The 16057-nt window shown below is 48.9% G+C and overlaps 1 pseudogene; it reads right to left on the reverse strand.

Annotated features, from left to right (window-relative positions):
- Positions 1–11562: 11562 nt before the first annotated feature.
- On the reverse strand, positions 11563–11942 carry LOC105748655 (40S ribosomal protein S20-like; annotated as a pseudogene).
- Positions 11943–16057: the final 4115 nt, after the last annotated feature.

Here is a 16057-nt window from a genome sequence, read left to right on the forward strand (position 1 = left end):
AGTATAGTAAGTATTCAGTAAACATCGATGAAATGAATCTAGATGCAGGTATTAGGATGCCCATTTAACTGATACATAAACTGAGGGCTTGATGTATCTGATCCAAGTACTGTACATGTTTACTGCAAGGGAGACCCAGATCTGTCACTTACTTCAGTTTCCATTCCACCAGCCTGGTGGTTTTCACCCCCAGTTGCACATTAGCACAACTTAAATTTGAACCCCTGGCCATGGGGCCTATGCTTTGTTATTTTTTTTAAAGTTCCTCAAGTAATTCTAATCTACAGCCAGGGTTGAAATGGCCGAGACCAGGCTCGTCATAGAATCTGGCTGATCCTCTCCATGACTCTTAAGGGAGGCTTTGAGTCTGCAAAGTACTCCTATAAAATTTAACCTCCACCGCGGCCCTCTGAGGCAGGCAGGGTGGGTGCCGTCCTCTTTTTCCAGATGAATTATGAGGCCAAGGAGAAGTTAGATGATGCAGAGTGGCTGGTCCTCCACCCAGACTCAGCCCTCTGACCCACACCCAGCGCTGCTCGTACCGTGTGGCACGTCACCAGCCCAAGCAGTAATTTGTGACTGTGTGCACCTAATGACATGTGCGTGGATTGCTGGTCCTGAGATTCTGGACATTGGAAACAGGAACACTTTTATATATTGAATCACTTAAAATGTGTGATGGGAGAAACGGTCGGTGAGCTTTGAGGCTAGGGAAACGTAGTGACATTTCTTCAGAAGGCATTTCCAATTCATCCCACATCAGTTCCTGGGGCACTTTGCATCTGACTCTTTGGCCAGGCTGGGGTGCCCAGTGGCCCCAAATATGTGTTAGCGTGCTCATCAGCCCTAGGAGCCCATCTGGGGACAACTCGATCCGCAGTGCCTTTCTGTTCGTATAAATATCAGGGCTGCTGGCTCTCGTTTTCCATCAACGATCAGAGAAAAGTAGTCGACCACACTTTTTAGGGACTTTGGGTCCGTGGTGTTTAAGGTGTATCAACAGTACCCCTCCCCTAACTCCAGATGGACACCTAATCATAACTTCATAAATGTAACCACAAAAGATTAGATGAAGGCACAGGGCAATGAGGCCAGAGTCTCTGGTGTGGGTGTTTTGAAAGACACCCCCTGCAGGGGGCCAGAGGTCTGTTTGCTCTGTCCACTTGGCCCAGCTGCCAGCTCCTATGATTCACTCTGCCAATCGGATATTACTTAGTGATTTTTATGGAGTTCAAGCTAAAGGAAATTTGAGGAAGAGATCACTTCCTCTGTTTTAATTAGAGTTCTGAGACTGCACCACTGCACATCTGTAGCAGACCGGCTGCTGGGCCAGCACTGAGGCCCCATGAATTTTAAATATCTGGAGAGGTTTATTTGAAGAGCTGGGTCATGACTGCCGCTGCTGTCTGAGCGTGTGTGAGCGCGCGCGCACGCGCACACACACACACACACACACACACACACACGCAGGCACGGTGTACCTCGTACAGATGTTTGAACAGTCCCTGGAGAACACACATTTTGTGTTGTAATAAAGGAAAACACAGTCCTCAGCTGTAACCTAGGAGACATGGGATCCCACCAGAGATGGAATCTAACCACATCTTGGCTGCTTGCAGGAGCAGCCCAGGAGGGCCTTTCCTCCTGCAGGCGTCCCATTGCCTTGTAGTTCCCGGTGGCAGCTGCCTGCTGTTCGCTCACACATAAATCCCTGGGGAGAAATAAGAGCTAAGTGGTTGTTACAAAGGGGCGAAGGCTTTGACTCCCACGGCTAGTCACAGAAACGTTTCTGGCTCTAACACACGGCAGGCGCTGCTCATTCCAAGACACCTTTCTGCCCCTCACCTCTGAGCATATTTTGGAATCACAGGACTGGAAGGGGATTCGGGGGGTGGGGACCACCTACCCATTCCCCCAGTGCCTGTCAATTCTTCCTCTGTGTTGGCCCGGCCCGGGAGAGCTGTCCACCCAGGCCCCAGCCTGGGATGGGCATAAATATTGTTATCTCCATTTACTAATGCGGTGCTACAGCGTATTTGTTCCAGGGGAAATGACAGCGGTTTTAAGCCTAGTGACTTGGAGGTGATTTAAACCCCCTCATCTGTATTTGTTTAACACACTTCAGTTTTATTATTCGGTTTTCATACAGGAAGTTAATGAATAACTCAGTCTGGCTCTATGGCTATACAACCAAACAAGGGACCCTGGCTGGGAGTTCATTCTCAGGACAGGCATACCTCGATTTACACAACAGTGGCATTCTTGGGAAATTGGCTCTACGTCAGATATTTGAAATAAAAGAGTTTTTAGAGGAATTTAGTGGTCAGTCGGTTTGTTGTTATTGTTACTCGTTTGTTGTTGTTTAGTAGAACCGAGAACGTGGATGGCTTTTCCCTAATTGACTTCTATAGAGTTGTTGGGAATAGAGTATTCCTCAACCAGACTCTTGTATGTTCAAGACTCAGGCGGCAGGTGTGGCCCTTGTAGGAGGTGTTGCCTGGGAGGTGGAGGAAACAATACCGTTAGCGTCTAGAATTTTAGGATGGGAGACCTGGGTGGGAAGACCCAGCTTCACTCTTCCTGGACAAATAACTGGAGTCTACCAGAGCTCTAGAACGCAAAGGAACAAAAGAGTTATCAGACGTAACTCACTGAGGGCCCAGTTCCAACTAAATCTTGTCACTGCCTCATTTTTGGCAAATTAGTTCCTGAATTTGGGCTTCTCTCTTTAAGGAGAGGGGTAGTCCATGCTCCAATTTACCTACTGGGAGTGGAGTGAGAAGGACTTCAGTGCTTCAGGCCCCAGGGAGAAATGAATTCCCTTGTATGTGAAGAGGAATTCTCAAGTCACTGATCGTGTTCTGCCACCGGAACAGTCTTTAGGGTCTGATGAATTGGGCTGAATCAGATGCATTTTATGGAGGCAGCTGGCTAGGCAGGGAGTAGGAGGTCATTTAGACAATTAGTAGTTTGCATTTTTAAAGTTTCTGTGCTTCCTATTATCAAGACAAATACAATGGGACATTCTTTTATTTTTCCTATTAACCTAGTCTTACTATTAATTCCCATTGTATGTATCTCCTGGATTTTAACCTAGTTGGGTGATAGGAGAGGGCAGAGAGATGGAGAATTTGAGGTAGATACACCTTGGAATCTGCAGTACTTAAGAACTGCTGGTTCCCTTCCAGCGTCAGATATTCTTTGTAGACACAATCTTGCAAATGCTCAGAACACCTCTTAGAGGTATTTAAAAATGCAAAAGGGGTTGTCTTCAGAGCTGGATAGGCTGCAGTTGAATCCTGGTGCCACACGTGATCTGTTTTGGTCTCTGGCAATGTGCTTTTGTAAACCTCAGTTTCCTTACCTGTAAAATGACTCTACAGTAATAACCCTGCAGGATTCTTGAGGATTAAAGGAAAGTATGGAAAGTGCTAAGTTTAGCGCCTGGTACATGGTGGGTACTCTCCCCTCCACCCTAGGTACTCTCGTTCCATCTTTACTGAATCAAAGGAAACTGAGGCACAGAGAAGCCAAGGGGGAACTTGATCAAGGCAAAGCCGAGTGTGGAATCCTCAGATTCTGGTTTTTGAAGCTGTGTGCTTCCATCGCCCAGGTACACGGCGTTGGGGAATTTAGACCTGTTGAGGGTCCTTCACGAAATGAGTCAAAGGAACTGGCAGGTCGACCCACTCTGGCGCTTCCCTGGCTCCTGTCTTCCTGGTGTGACCTCTGAGGTCCATCAGGGCACTTCCTGCACAGATCCAGAGCCTGCCAGGAGGAAAAGAAGGACACTTATATTTACTGAGTGTCCACGTAATGGGTGCTTTACATAAGTTAACTCATCTAATACAAGAACCTTCCAGGGTGGGAATTATTGAACCTAATTTTATAGATGAGGATATTAAGGTTCGGGGGTTTTAGGTAGTTTGTCCATAGTCACAGAAGTAGTGAAAGTGGTGATGGGAGGGGTCAACTCAACCCCCTGGACTTGAGACAACAGCCCTGCTGCCAACCTCACCTCCCCCTGCACAGCGACTGCTCAGGGGTCCTGCCTCCTCTTGGACTGAGCCTTTGAGCCTGTATAAGTCCTGTTTTTGTTTTTTTTTTAACTGGCCAAGGAGAGGGGCTGCCATTTCTGTAATCGGCTAGTCACACTCTGACGGACTCCAGAGAGCATCACATGGCTGGGAAAGGTGGGACATCGCATAGCCCCTGCCCTTCCTCCCAGTTTCACTCCAGACTACTGAGCCACCTCAGACATACAAGGGCCCATCAGGCCAGAGGAGGAGTTTGAAAAAGAAGCTTACAACGCTTCTGTTAGTAACCCGTTGCCATGTTTAACAACCCGTCCTGGCTAGAAACACTTCCCTACTTGCAGCCTAAGCCCAGCCCGTCAGGCAGAGCCCATTCCCTTTCATTTGGTCCTGGATGGAGATGCTGAACAGCTGGTCCTCACGGGCTCCTTACTAATCCTTCATGGGGAAGCCCATATGCATGCATTCACCTTGGAGATTTCAGCCTTCTCTTGTCTTCTGGGCAAGAAGACTATCCTCCCTGGCAGCCCTGAGACACAGAGCAACTCTTGAGCAGAAAAGGCCTGCGGCATCTCAGAGCTGTCCCTTATTTCTTTTCAGAATGGTCCCTGGTTTTGTGGGCGTCATGGGAAGGGACAAGAAGAATTATAGAGTGATAGTGTTTAGACTGGAAGGAATGTGACATGCTATCTCATCCACATCTCATTTTACAGAGGGACCTCATCCCACAGGTCCAGACTCACTCAGCTTGGGTAGTAAATAGGGAATAGAGTTCTTGCAGAACTTTCTCTCCCTGAGGACTTCCTTCCAGGTGTGGGATGGGCCATAACTGTGAAGTGGAGATGAGAATTCTTTCATTTTCCTCACTGGATCCCTGCATCCTGGCTGGAGATCCTGCTGCGCATTTCACATGAACATTTAAGTCTGAGAAATACGTTTATTCTTTTTAAGAAGAGTACTCTGGGTGTGTGGCTAAGGTTTAAAGGACATTCTTCCAAACAGCAAGCCCTTCTTACCTGTCAGAGCTTGGCAAGGTCAACTTCCATTTTTCCTGTCAACCCATTTCACAGATGGAGAGACTGAGACCCTCTGGTTCTCCTGAAGGCCATGGGTGTTTACCCCCTTCGGTAGCTCGTGGTGCTGGGGGCCATTGCAGGCCGGTCAGAAATCTGAACACTTTCTGCCAGGTCCCTACACGCTCTTCTCTGTGGGAAGGAAGATCACCCAGATGGAGCCTGCCTTTCTTCCCACCCGGGTGCCCAGGCGGGCACTGTGCGGCCAAGGCTTTATAAAGGGAAGGACTTGCCTGCTCTGGCAAACCTGCTTGCGCTCAGCAGAGATGCCCATAAATCTTGCTGAAAACAAACGCTTTAAAAGAGGAGGAAAGTTTAAGAGGCCCTGTGGGCATATTCTAATCAGTGCTCGCTAATATCAGCCAGTTCGGATTTAGAATGTGGTGTTCCCAGTGGAGGGGGCCTGGGTAGGCACCATGTAAAATGCCGCCAGCTGTAATTAACTCTGACCTCCTCCGCCTGCCGGCTTCTGGCTCTTAATATTAGCTTTGACTCCCAGAATGAGCCTTCTGTGTTTGTTGTTGGGATGCGTTCTTTAAAATTCATGGTTAGCAACCCTTCTTTCGCTCCCATCCTGACCCAAAATACACACACACACCCTGAGCCAAGGTGATCGATGGTATCACATGAAATCAATAATCAGGTAGATCTTTGCAGTCATTGAAAATTCCATTTATCTCAATAATGGCAATAATCCCTACATTTATAGCTTATACTTTGCAGTGTGCAAAGTGATTTTATATATTTCATTGTTCCTCATTACAGTCCTTTCAGGTGGGCAGGGCTGGTAGTATGTTCATCCACCAGATGAGAAAAAAACAAAGGCCAGAGAGGGGGACGGGTGTTTGGCATCCCCTGTGTAGTGAGTGGCTGAGCCCCTGATTCAAACTTAGGTCTTTCGATCTCAAAACTGTTCCTTAAATACTGGTGTTCAGATGGACTATAGAGATAGTTTGTCATGATGGAGGTTGGGGTGAGGGGGAACGAATTTGGTCTTTTCCTTACTTCCTGCCAATTGAGGCAATAATTATTCAGCAATTTCTTTCTTCTGCCTCCTGGCAACAGAAGGATATTAGACATAAAGTAAGCATGGGCTTGTGGTGTGTAATATCTTGTGGACAAAGAGAATGATGAGAAAATTCTACCTAAACGTCTGTGACCATGAATGTGTGTTTGTGTATATTTTATTGGTTAGAAGAGCCATACATTTGAAAATGTTCTGAGAACCTGCTACATGCTGGGCTCTGTTCTGGCCACTCAGATGTGATATCTCTGTTCATTGAGTTACATTAGAGCTGGAGGAGACAAACCAGGAATAAAGATGCAAATAAGAAAAACAGTGCTCTGTAGGGTGATGTATAGAGTAACCAGATGGGTACTTTAGGGTGGGTGATCAGGGGGCCTATTGGGGCTGAGATCTGAATGCCAGAGGGAGCCATCCATGTAAGGGAGGAGGAGGAAAGGGGAGGGAGAGGGGGAAGAGGGAGGGGGAGGGGGAGGAGGAGGAGGGGAGGAGGGGGAGGGGGAGGGGGAGGGGAGGAGGGGAGGGGAGGAGGGGAGGGGGAGGGGAGGAGGGGAGGGGGAGGGGAGGAGGGGAGGGGAGGGGGAGGGGAGGAGGGGAGGGGGAGGGGAGGAGGAGGGGGAGGGGAGGGGGAGGGGAGGGGGAGGGGAATGGGGAGGAGGAGGGGAGGGGGAGGGGAGGGGAGAAGGAGGGGGAGGAGGGGGAGGGAATGGGGAGGAGGGGGAGGGGAGGGGGAGGGGGAGGGGAGGGGGAGGAGGAAAGGGAAGGGGGGAGGGGAGAGGAGGGGGAGGGGAGGAGGAGGAGGAGGAGGAAAGGGGAGGGGGAAGAGGAGGGGGAGGGGAGGGGAGGGGGAGGGGAGGGGAGGGGGAGGGGGAGGGGGAGGGGGAGGGGGAGGGGGAGGCAGAGGTGGCAGTGGTGCTGGTTGTTCCAGGCAGAAAATATGGCCAGTGAAAAGGCCCTGTGTTGGGAACAAGCTTGACCTATTTGAGCCCAGAAAGAAGGCAGTGAGGCTGGAGCTGAGTGAAGGAGGGGAGAGTGGCATGATATGGGGTTGGAGTTGGTGGCAAGGATCAGACTGGAAGTTTAGTAAATCAGAGTAGGGATTTTGGATTTTATTCCAAATCCAATGGGAAATCCTTGGAGGGCTTTACACGGGAGTGAGCTCTGATTTACATTTTCAAAAAGACCTTCTGGCTGCCCTGTGGCAGAGTTTAGGAGGGCAAGAAGTGGAGGTACTAGTGGAGACAGTGAGAAAGGGAAGAGCTCTGGACATGATTCAGAGGCCTCATGGGACTGGTTGACTTAGATGGCAGGGTGTGGAGGGTAAAGTGACTCCTAGGTGGGTGGAGACCCCACTAACTGCCACGTGGACAATTTGGGGAGTAGACGGGGGCAAAGAGTTCTGCTTGGCCATGTGAAATTTGAGATGTGTGTTTTACATCCAAGTGGAGATGTCAAATAGCAATTGGATATGAGTTTGGAGTTTGGAAAAGGGAATGGAATTTTCAATGACTGCAAAGATCTACCTGATTATTGATTTCATTTGATACCATCGATCAGAGATAGGGCTTTGGGATTCATCAGCCTGTAGATGGTATTGAAAACCATGGGGATGGATGGATGAATTGGGTAGAGTGTGTGGAGGGAGAGGAAGCAGAGGCCCAAGACGCGGGGTTTAGTCTCCAGCAAGAAGCAGGAGTGTCAAGGCAGGGGGCTGGGGGTAGAACACGCTATGAGCTTCCTTCTATCCACTGCCGGAACCCCACTCAGCGGTTTCACAACTGTGGGCTATTGATCACCATGGCCTGAGTGAGAGGTTGATTTATCAGTGAAAACCCATTGCAATCTCTTGGGGGAAGACCCTTAAATTATGTGGATAGTTTAAAAGTCTGTAGAATCACTTATCAGTCAACAGGTAACTTACTGAACATACACTATTGGTTAGGTGGTATTCTGGGCAATATAGCTTCATTTTCAGAGGACAGTGCATTGTGGCTTCACACACACACATACACATTTACACACATAGGTGTGTGGTATTATTACTTGTGGGTCCATGTGCTTGAGTGGGCGTTCTGTAACAGACGATCACTGTATACACATAAATGCAAAAATGCACAGTTGCAGCCATCATCCGTAAAGCCTGCTTTCTGCTCTGTGTGGAGCCCCCCTGAAAGTTCCCTTGTCCTCACCTCCAGCAATCCTAGAGTCTCTTCTGTCTCCTGGGGATGGAGCTGGACTCTGTTGTTAAGCTCTGTGTTTGACATGTTTCCTGGCTTCCATGTTTGCTGTGATCACCTCTTAAATCTGCAGACCTGAATCCATGAACATTTAGGTCACCGGTCCAAGCAGACTTCAGCTCACAAACTGGTTGGAGGTGCTGGTCTGTGCTTTGGGGTTGGGTGTAGTTTCTCAGCTACAACTTTTCAGTGGAGATGAGGGTTCAGGGAAGCCACATGCAAGAATCTTCAAGAACTAGAGTCTTGGAAATTTTTTAGGAAGTTTAATATCTTGCATTTGTGGATGAAAAATGTCACCTGCTGTATCAGTAAACAAAGGATGTTGCAGCCATCAAACCATTAGCCGCTGTAGCCGCCCCCAGCTATGCACTGTGAGGGGATTCAGGATGGAGAGAAAAGCAGGATGCTGGCCCTAGATAGTTAAGGTGCATATCAAAGGAGTGATTTTCATAAGCCCAGACTTTTGCATCTTCCCATACATAGGAAAGCGCTTAATTCATTAACTTGAGATGTCTGTTTTCTCTTTAATTAATAGTAATCTTTTGATTTTCCGACTACCTGATTTTTGTTGCAAAAACTCCTATATATCCTGGCCCCTCCCTTACCTCTTCAGAGCAGTCCCTCAGAGCTATCTGAGAGACTGCCTCCCGGGCGTAAGTCCTCAGCAAGTTTTCCGAATAAAACATAATTTAAATTTTAGGTTGTGCATTTTTATTTTTCAGTCAACACATCTTTCTCAGAAGCCATGAAAATATTTTCTACTCCTTATCCCATTCACCCCTGACAGAGCCCCGGAAGTTCAGTGAGAGTAAGAATTGTTATTCAGAGTTTATGGAGAAGGCCCTTAACAAAGAAGCCCGTGTGAGGTCCCAGAGTTAGCAGGGGATGCTGGTGGGACTCTAGCCACCAGGGCCAGTTCTCCATATCTTGGAGTGAAGAGGTGCTTTCTCCTACAGGAAAAGTATTGCTCTCAGGAAATTTGCAGAGTCCATATGTAAGGACCCCAGTCTAGTCTCCGGACCTTAAATTCCTGTTCTCCACCAACTGTTACAAAAGGGTCCAACTAATACACGAATCCTGGGGTATTTGGGTACAGGATAAATGGGATAACATGGAGGCGGGAGAGGGAGGAAGGAGTGAAAGCTGTACTAAGTAGCAGTGGAGTTCAATGACGTTTACGTTTGATCTGAGATCTATAAACCTGCTTCCATACCTTTTGCCCTTTCTACCTAGCCTTATACATTCTGCAGCAAAAAATGGACTGGACCACAAAAACATGCCTACTAGTTTATCAAGCTGGCTTTCTACCTGGGTACACAAATGCTAGTAATACTAATGATAGCCATGGCTTTAAAAATAACACTGACAGTGGCATTTCCAAAAATTAAAATAACCTCAAGTTTGAACTTTCACGATCCCGGTCATAGAAAGTCTACGACAGCATTGAATAAATGTGAGAGGTGTCATTTGAGGTGGAATGGTGAGACGGGGAGGTGAATCCCAGAACTCCACACCCTTCATCTCTAAGCGGTCAGCCTGCAAACCGCTGAGGACCGGCCTCAGAAGACGGCTCGTCAGAGCAGGGGGCTTTGGGGTGGGGGGCAGTTGTTCTTCAGGGTTAGGATCAAATTTAAAAGCACCACCATTTACCTTGGTTGCTAAGCCCTCCTGAGCCCGAAGTGAGGAATTCTGATTGGCAGAATCTGTAGGAATTTAGACAAGGGGAACAGCACGGAAAAACGGGAAGCTTAGGATGGGGACCCTGGCTGCAAAGCAACTCAGTGCTTCAATAAGCCCGAATCTGCTGAGAATACATTTTACGAACATGCAGCTAAGTTGGCTGCCTTTGTTTGGGGGTTTGTTAAGCATTATCTAAAGAATGCCATGGTTCAGCCTGCTCGGTGTGAAGTCTAATTCTTCCCCTTTCTGGAGCCACGGCCTGGTGTGTTCAATTTTTCTCTCTCCGTAGGGCTGCAGGCGCTCTGGTACTCCAGCCAAAAAAACACTCATATTTTAGCAAGCTTAGTCCCAGTCTGGTTGCCAGGCAGTAAAACGAGCACTTGCCTGCCCCAGGGAGAGGGGGACCGTGAGATGGAAAGGGGTCATGTAAACGGCTCACTCGGGCCCTCCCCCTAAATCTCCGCTTGAGAGTCTTTGGGGCAGTTGATATGTTTATCGATGTGGAGAGACACTGCTGCATAGGCCCAAACTGTGGTCGTTTGTCAGAACTAATACTACAAATTATTTTTATTATTGTAGAGATGCTAATCAGAGGATAAGTTTGCCCTCTGCCGCTTCTGGAGGGTGTTAGATATACTCATTTGACTGACGTGGTTCTGCATACGCAGCACGGACCCCATTTCACAAAAGGGCCAAGTGAGGCATAAAGCAGCTGAGTTTCTTGCACTGAGGGAATAGATGAATCAAGCAGCAGCATCTCGTTCCCCTCAAGGGAGGGCAGCATTACAGGTGGAGTTCGTGTATCTTCTCTCTGACATCTTCTCTCCAGTCTCCCTGCGGTGCAAGAGGCTGCAGGAGAGATGCCCTTCAGTCCTGGAAATACTTCTCTGTGACTGATATTAAGAAGAGGGCGCTGAGATAGGCCCTCTGTCTCTTCTTCCAAGTCTCCGCTGGAACAGGAAGCAGACTCGGGCCAGTGCTTGCTGACTGCAGTGCTACTTTTCAGGGACAAGACCTCTGCCCACTGGATGAAGTCCACACCCGTTTATTTTTCACAGACCGTGGAGTTCCCGTCAGGGAAGAACCGATTTCAGCCACGACTGGACAAGTCTGGTGAGTTTGCGACCCACAGTGGAAAGGCTACTAGTTCTGGCCTGGAACTCACTGACACAGGAAAACGTGCTGAATGCCCACAGGATGTCCAGCTGGTGGTGGACATTTAACTTCCGAGCTCCTCAAGCCTGAATTCCAGAAGAGGCCCTCACAAACAGAGAGGAGGCTGCCTCCTTTGCCTCCTGCCTGGTGCTCTCAGGGCTGAGGTTCCCTGTGGGCCTCCGATAAAAAGACTCATGCCTCACCTTCAGGACCCTTGGCACTGGGTCCCCTTTAACGCTCTGATGCCTTCCTCTTGGCCTGCAGGTGAGTTTTCTCTGGGTGAAGGCTTTTTAATGCTGTGCTCCCCACTGAGGGCCTGTGTACTGAATTTTTTTTTAAAACAACTGATTATCAGTTTATTAAAAATGTTGATTTGAGCATCTGCAAATGGTGACTTCAACCTCGACTCCTGGCTCAAGACTGATGGAAGTGACCTGCTTGACAATCTCAGGAGGCCTGTGCAGGTCAGTGAGTCGCCTGTGGATCCTCATCTGGAAACGATCCCAAGTCTTAGAACCTTCACCACCAGGAGTTTTCCTTGTAGTTATTCTCAGAGTCTTGGTAGGCATCCGAACCGGTCCTTTCACTTTGGGATTCTTTTCCTTCGCGCCTCTGATCTGGTCAACACATACCTTCTCCAAAGACTTCACGTTGCGGCCGGTGAGGGTGATTCTAATATGGTGAATCACCACGCCACCTCTGGCCCCACGGAAGTCTTTCTGGTATCTTTAAAAGCCATGGCTGCGGCGCGGCTTCCTGACTGACTTGTTCGTCGGTGGGGGTGAACAGCGGTGAGGCAGGGACAGGAGCGGGTGGCCCGAGGCTCCGCTGCAGTGGCGACCGCCTCTTCTTCAAAGAGCCTGTGTACTGAATTTCATCTGGTCCTGCCACCTCCCACCCAAATGCCAGTCAAACCAGGAGGTAGTCCAGAATCGGGTGGTATGGGCTAGCCCCTGGGCATATGGAACCAGCGAGGTTTGGAGAGACTGCGGGTGAAGAGGGAGGACAGCAAGAGAGAGGATGCAGCAAGCGGGCAGAGAGAGAACACCTGTGGCAGGGAGATTCCTGTGTTTGATGAAGGGCTTGGCGTGATGGAGGTGCCGGGAAGAAGTGAGGGGATGTGAGAAAGGTTGCTCTGAAAGGCAGGAGAAACCTCCTGAAGGAGAGCCTGGATGATCGTTGCTTTTCATTCTTTCATAGCGTGGCTGCCGAGTGTCTCCTGGGTTCCAGGCGCCGTGCTAGATTCTCGGCGTACAAAAACTAATAGGGCACAGCCACATGCTAGATGTTGATAGCTAGATGCCTCCAAGACAGTTAAACGTGGTGAGGTTATGGACCTCTCTGAGAATGTGATGTAAACTGGGGCAGTAAGGCAAGGTGGTTTCGTGAGCGGGGGCTCTGCAGCTAGACCCCTGGGTTTGAATCCCGGCTCCACCGCTGGTTGGTTCTGTGACTTTGGCAAGTTTTTTAGCCTCTTGGTACTTCTGTTTCCCCATCTCTAAATGGAGGATGAAAGCAATTTGTATCTCCTATGTAAGGGCTAAATTAGCTGCTATGGGTTAAGCCTTTAGAATAGCAACTCGTGCATGGTAACTGACATTGGGTATGGTAGTTATTCCCAGAAATTCGCATTAAGCACCTACACACAAAACCATACAATTTCTGGGGGGTTCATAGACCTCCTGATGCCCAGTCATAGACCCCTGACTAAGAATCCTAGTTATTTCTTCACTTATGTCACCCAGCCAATCAGAAGAAGCTGGATTCTTGCCCTGAAGAACAACAGATCCCATTCTTTCTCTGCCATTCTAGCAGGAAGCATTTTAGGTGCTGTGGGGTGTCGTGGAGGGTGGAGGTAGGGTGCACGCAGCAGAAGGATGAGACCTTCCTGTGGCCACAGTGGACGGAGGGAGGCAGATTCCAGGAATCTGAAGCCCAAAGAGGGCTGGTGGAGCAAAGGAGGACTTGGGTGTTCCTGGCAGCCGGGTGCTTTGAAAGATTCGCGTGGAGCAGTGACGACCCACGTTAGATCCGTCTCTGATCCGAACATACACTTGCCCGCGGTGAGAGGGAGTGTGAGATGAAGAAGACCCAATGAGTGACGTTATCCCAGGTGTGGTTACCCTGTTTGCGGCCCCTGAACAGTCTCCCAGACGCTGCCACGGCCCTGGAATGCCCCTTCCTGAGCGGAAGATTCGGCAGAGATGCCCTCTCGAACGAAGCTGGCACTCCTGGTTCTGAGCCCTGGCGGAGAGTGGAGGGATGGGCAGATGCCAAGACAACTTCATCGAGTGGACGTGCCACCCACAGAGCCTTTCTGACCCCCACCTCTTCCTGTCGCCCCCGTCTTGCCACTCAGCCCTGCCCAGCATTTGGGATTCCAACGGCCCCAGCAAACTGGCCACTCCACCCCGACTTGACTTGCAGCTCTCACCGATGAGCCCTGCAGGTCCCTTCCCCGGCACCCCCCATTCCTGTTCCAAACAGTTGAATATAGGTCCCAGAGCTGTTGCACGATTGCACCCTACTTGCAGCGCATTCGTACCCTCACCATACGTTGCTAGGAATCATGAACACAGTTGTGGCATGCCTTGAATTTGGCCGATTAAAGATTTTAGTTCCCACATCTTGGGCTCAGTGGAGGCCCTTACCTCTACCTTTCTATATCTCTCTACTGCTCAGTGCCCTGTTTCTCCTGCTGTCAGTTGGAGTTACCAACAGGAACGCTCGCAGCACCAAATGATGTGTATGGAGTTCCCACGTCCTTTGTAAAGTGCGCTCACATGCGATATCTTACTAATATCATCCTCCGTTTTCAATCATGAGTAAATGCTTTTTTCCAACCACTCTCTTATGAGCTGAGGAATTTATTTCAACCAAGGAAGCCTGTCATCAGTCACACTTTAAAAATCTTTTTGCTTTTCATGACAAATGTAGAATAACATTGTCCGAGGTGATTTTAGCAGCCGAAGTCAGGAGAGAGTGGTTATACCCTCCAGTTCTGAGTCCTGTGTTCACCCTGGCTTCGAGCATATGGTTGTGGGACCACTGGCCATTCATCCTCTTTAAGTTACCCATCAAGTTACAAGTGCTGATTCTTCCTGGGACCCACGGCTGCATGCTGGGGCCAGGCTTTGCCAAAGACTGCATGGGGGAGGGCGGAGGGCAGCTGCCTCTTGGGCAGCACAGTCTGGCTGGAATCTTTTTATGTTTCAAGAGCTCTTCATCAGCAAGGGTCTGATTTTAAAATGCCGGCAGGCTCTTGTTATCAGAAAAAGAGGGATTTGTCTTAACATTAAAGACCTCTTGAAGGGCAGGAAAAGGCAGAAAGGGTTTTCCAAGATAGACTGTGACCGGGGAGTTGAAGTTTGGCGAGGAGAATCAGAAAATGCATTCTCAGGGAGTGATACTGAGTGCAGAGGAGGGGCCTTAGCAGGGGTATATGTGAAGGAAGGTATTTCGATGTGGTCTGAAGTCACCTGTAAGTGAGGAGACCGCTGTCACCCCCGTCAGGTTTAGTGTGACATCCTTTGGCGTTTTTTCCTGGGGTATTGCTCACAAATGCTAATGGGCGGTTGCATTGGGCTCTCTCTAGCAGAGCCCAGACTGCTGCTTGTTGCTGGGGGGGTGGGGGGTGGGACTGTTATTCACACTTGCTAATGAATAACTTCCCTTAGTGTATTAACCAACCAAGTCAAACAAGTGACTGTGGGCACCTAGAAGCAAATTACTTGCCTGGTAGAGGCCCAGCCTGGGACTGAGATTGGGAGGACTTGAGTCCTGTCGCTCTTCAGTGGCAGTTTCAGATGTCAGTCTGGCTGTGTTTGATCCATGCGGAGGCTTACTGATTGGAAACCATAGGGTTCCTTCCACCCTTAACCCCCGAGTTCCTACAAACCCTGGTCTAGTGTGTTTAAATTAAAAACTGAACTGAGACCCAAGACGCTTCACTCTGGCAAGGTGAAAGGATACTAGAACTCCTAACAACAGGTAAGGAAATGAGAATTGCTATCAATTATTGAAGGCCTACTATGCTTCAACCAGTGTGCTCTCTCTCTATTGTATTAAATCCTGCCAACAACCTTATGAGGCAGGTTATCATCTCCACGTTACAGATAGGGAAACTGAGGCTCAGAGAGGCTAAGTAACGCACTCTTGCCTGTGAATGGGTTCCCACCAGTGTTTCACCTCTAGGGGAATTTCAGTTTTTTGCCTCCATGGCACGTTACGTCCGTGACCGCCATGGCAACAATGCCATAAAGTTTCAAGGGACTTAGCAGCCCTGAGGCTGTGGCTGGAGACTGCGTCCCACAGCTCTTTATGAGGGTGGTGGCCATCCATCAGTCCTGCTGCCACTTCTGATTTCTGCAGTAAATACTCACCCCTGGAGTCCAGCTCTGGGAAGGTGGATTAGCTAAGGGCAGCGTGGTCATTTCTCAGTTCTTAGAGAGAATCAGCAATCAGCCCTGACTTCTATGCCCCAAAACCAAAATCCCATGTTAGTTCAATTCAATTCATTTTAATTCAGTCTGACAAACAGTTAAGTGCCTACTGTACTGTACATGGCTAGGTACTATGCTATGTACTGGGGATTAAAAAAAAGAAAAAGGAATATTGTTCCTCTAGGGACACAGTGTAGTGAGGGAGACAGATATAAGCTGATAGTTATAAATTCAGTGACATAGACCAAAGTAGATGCGTAAAGTGTTCTTAGACCATGAAGATGAGAGTATAAATACATATGTGTGTAGAGGTCCTGAGGATGGGAATGGAGGATGGCCAGGGGAGGCCACAATTGGACCTGAAAAGTAGAGAAGAGAGAAAAAGTCATTCCAGGAAACCAGGCAGGTGCGC

Source organism: Orcinus orca, chromosome 1 (assembly GCF_937001465.1).
Source record: "Orcinus orca chromosome 1, mOrcOrc1.1, whole genome shotgun sequence".
Taxonomy (NCBI): Eukaryota; Metazoa; Chordata; class Mammalia; order Artiodactyla; family Delphinidae; genus Orcinus; species Orcinus orca.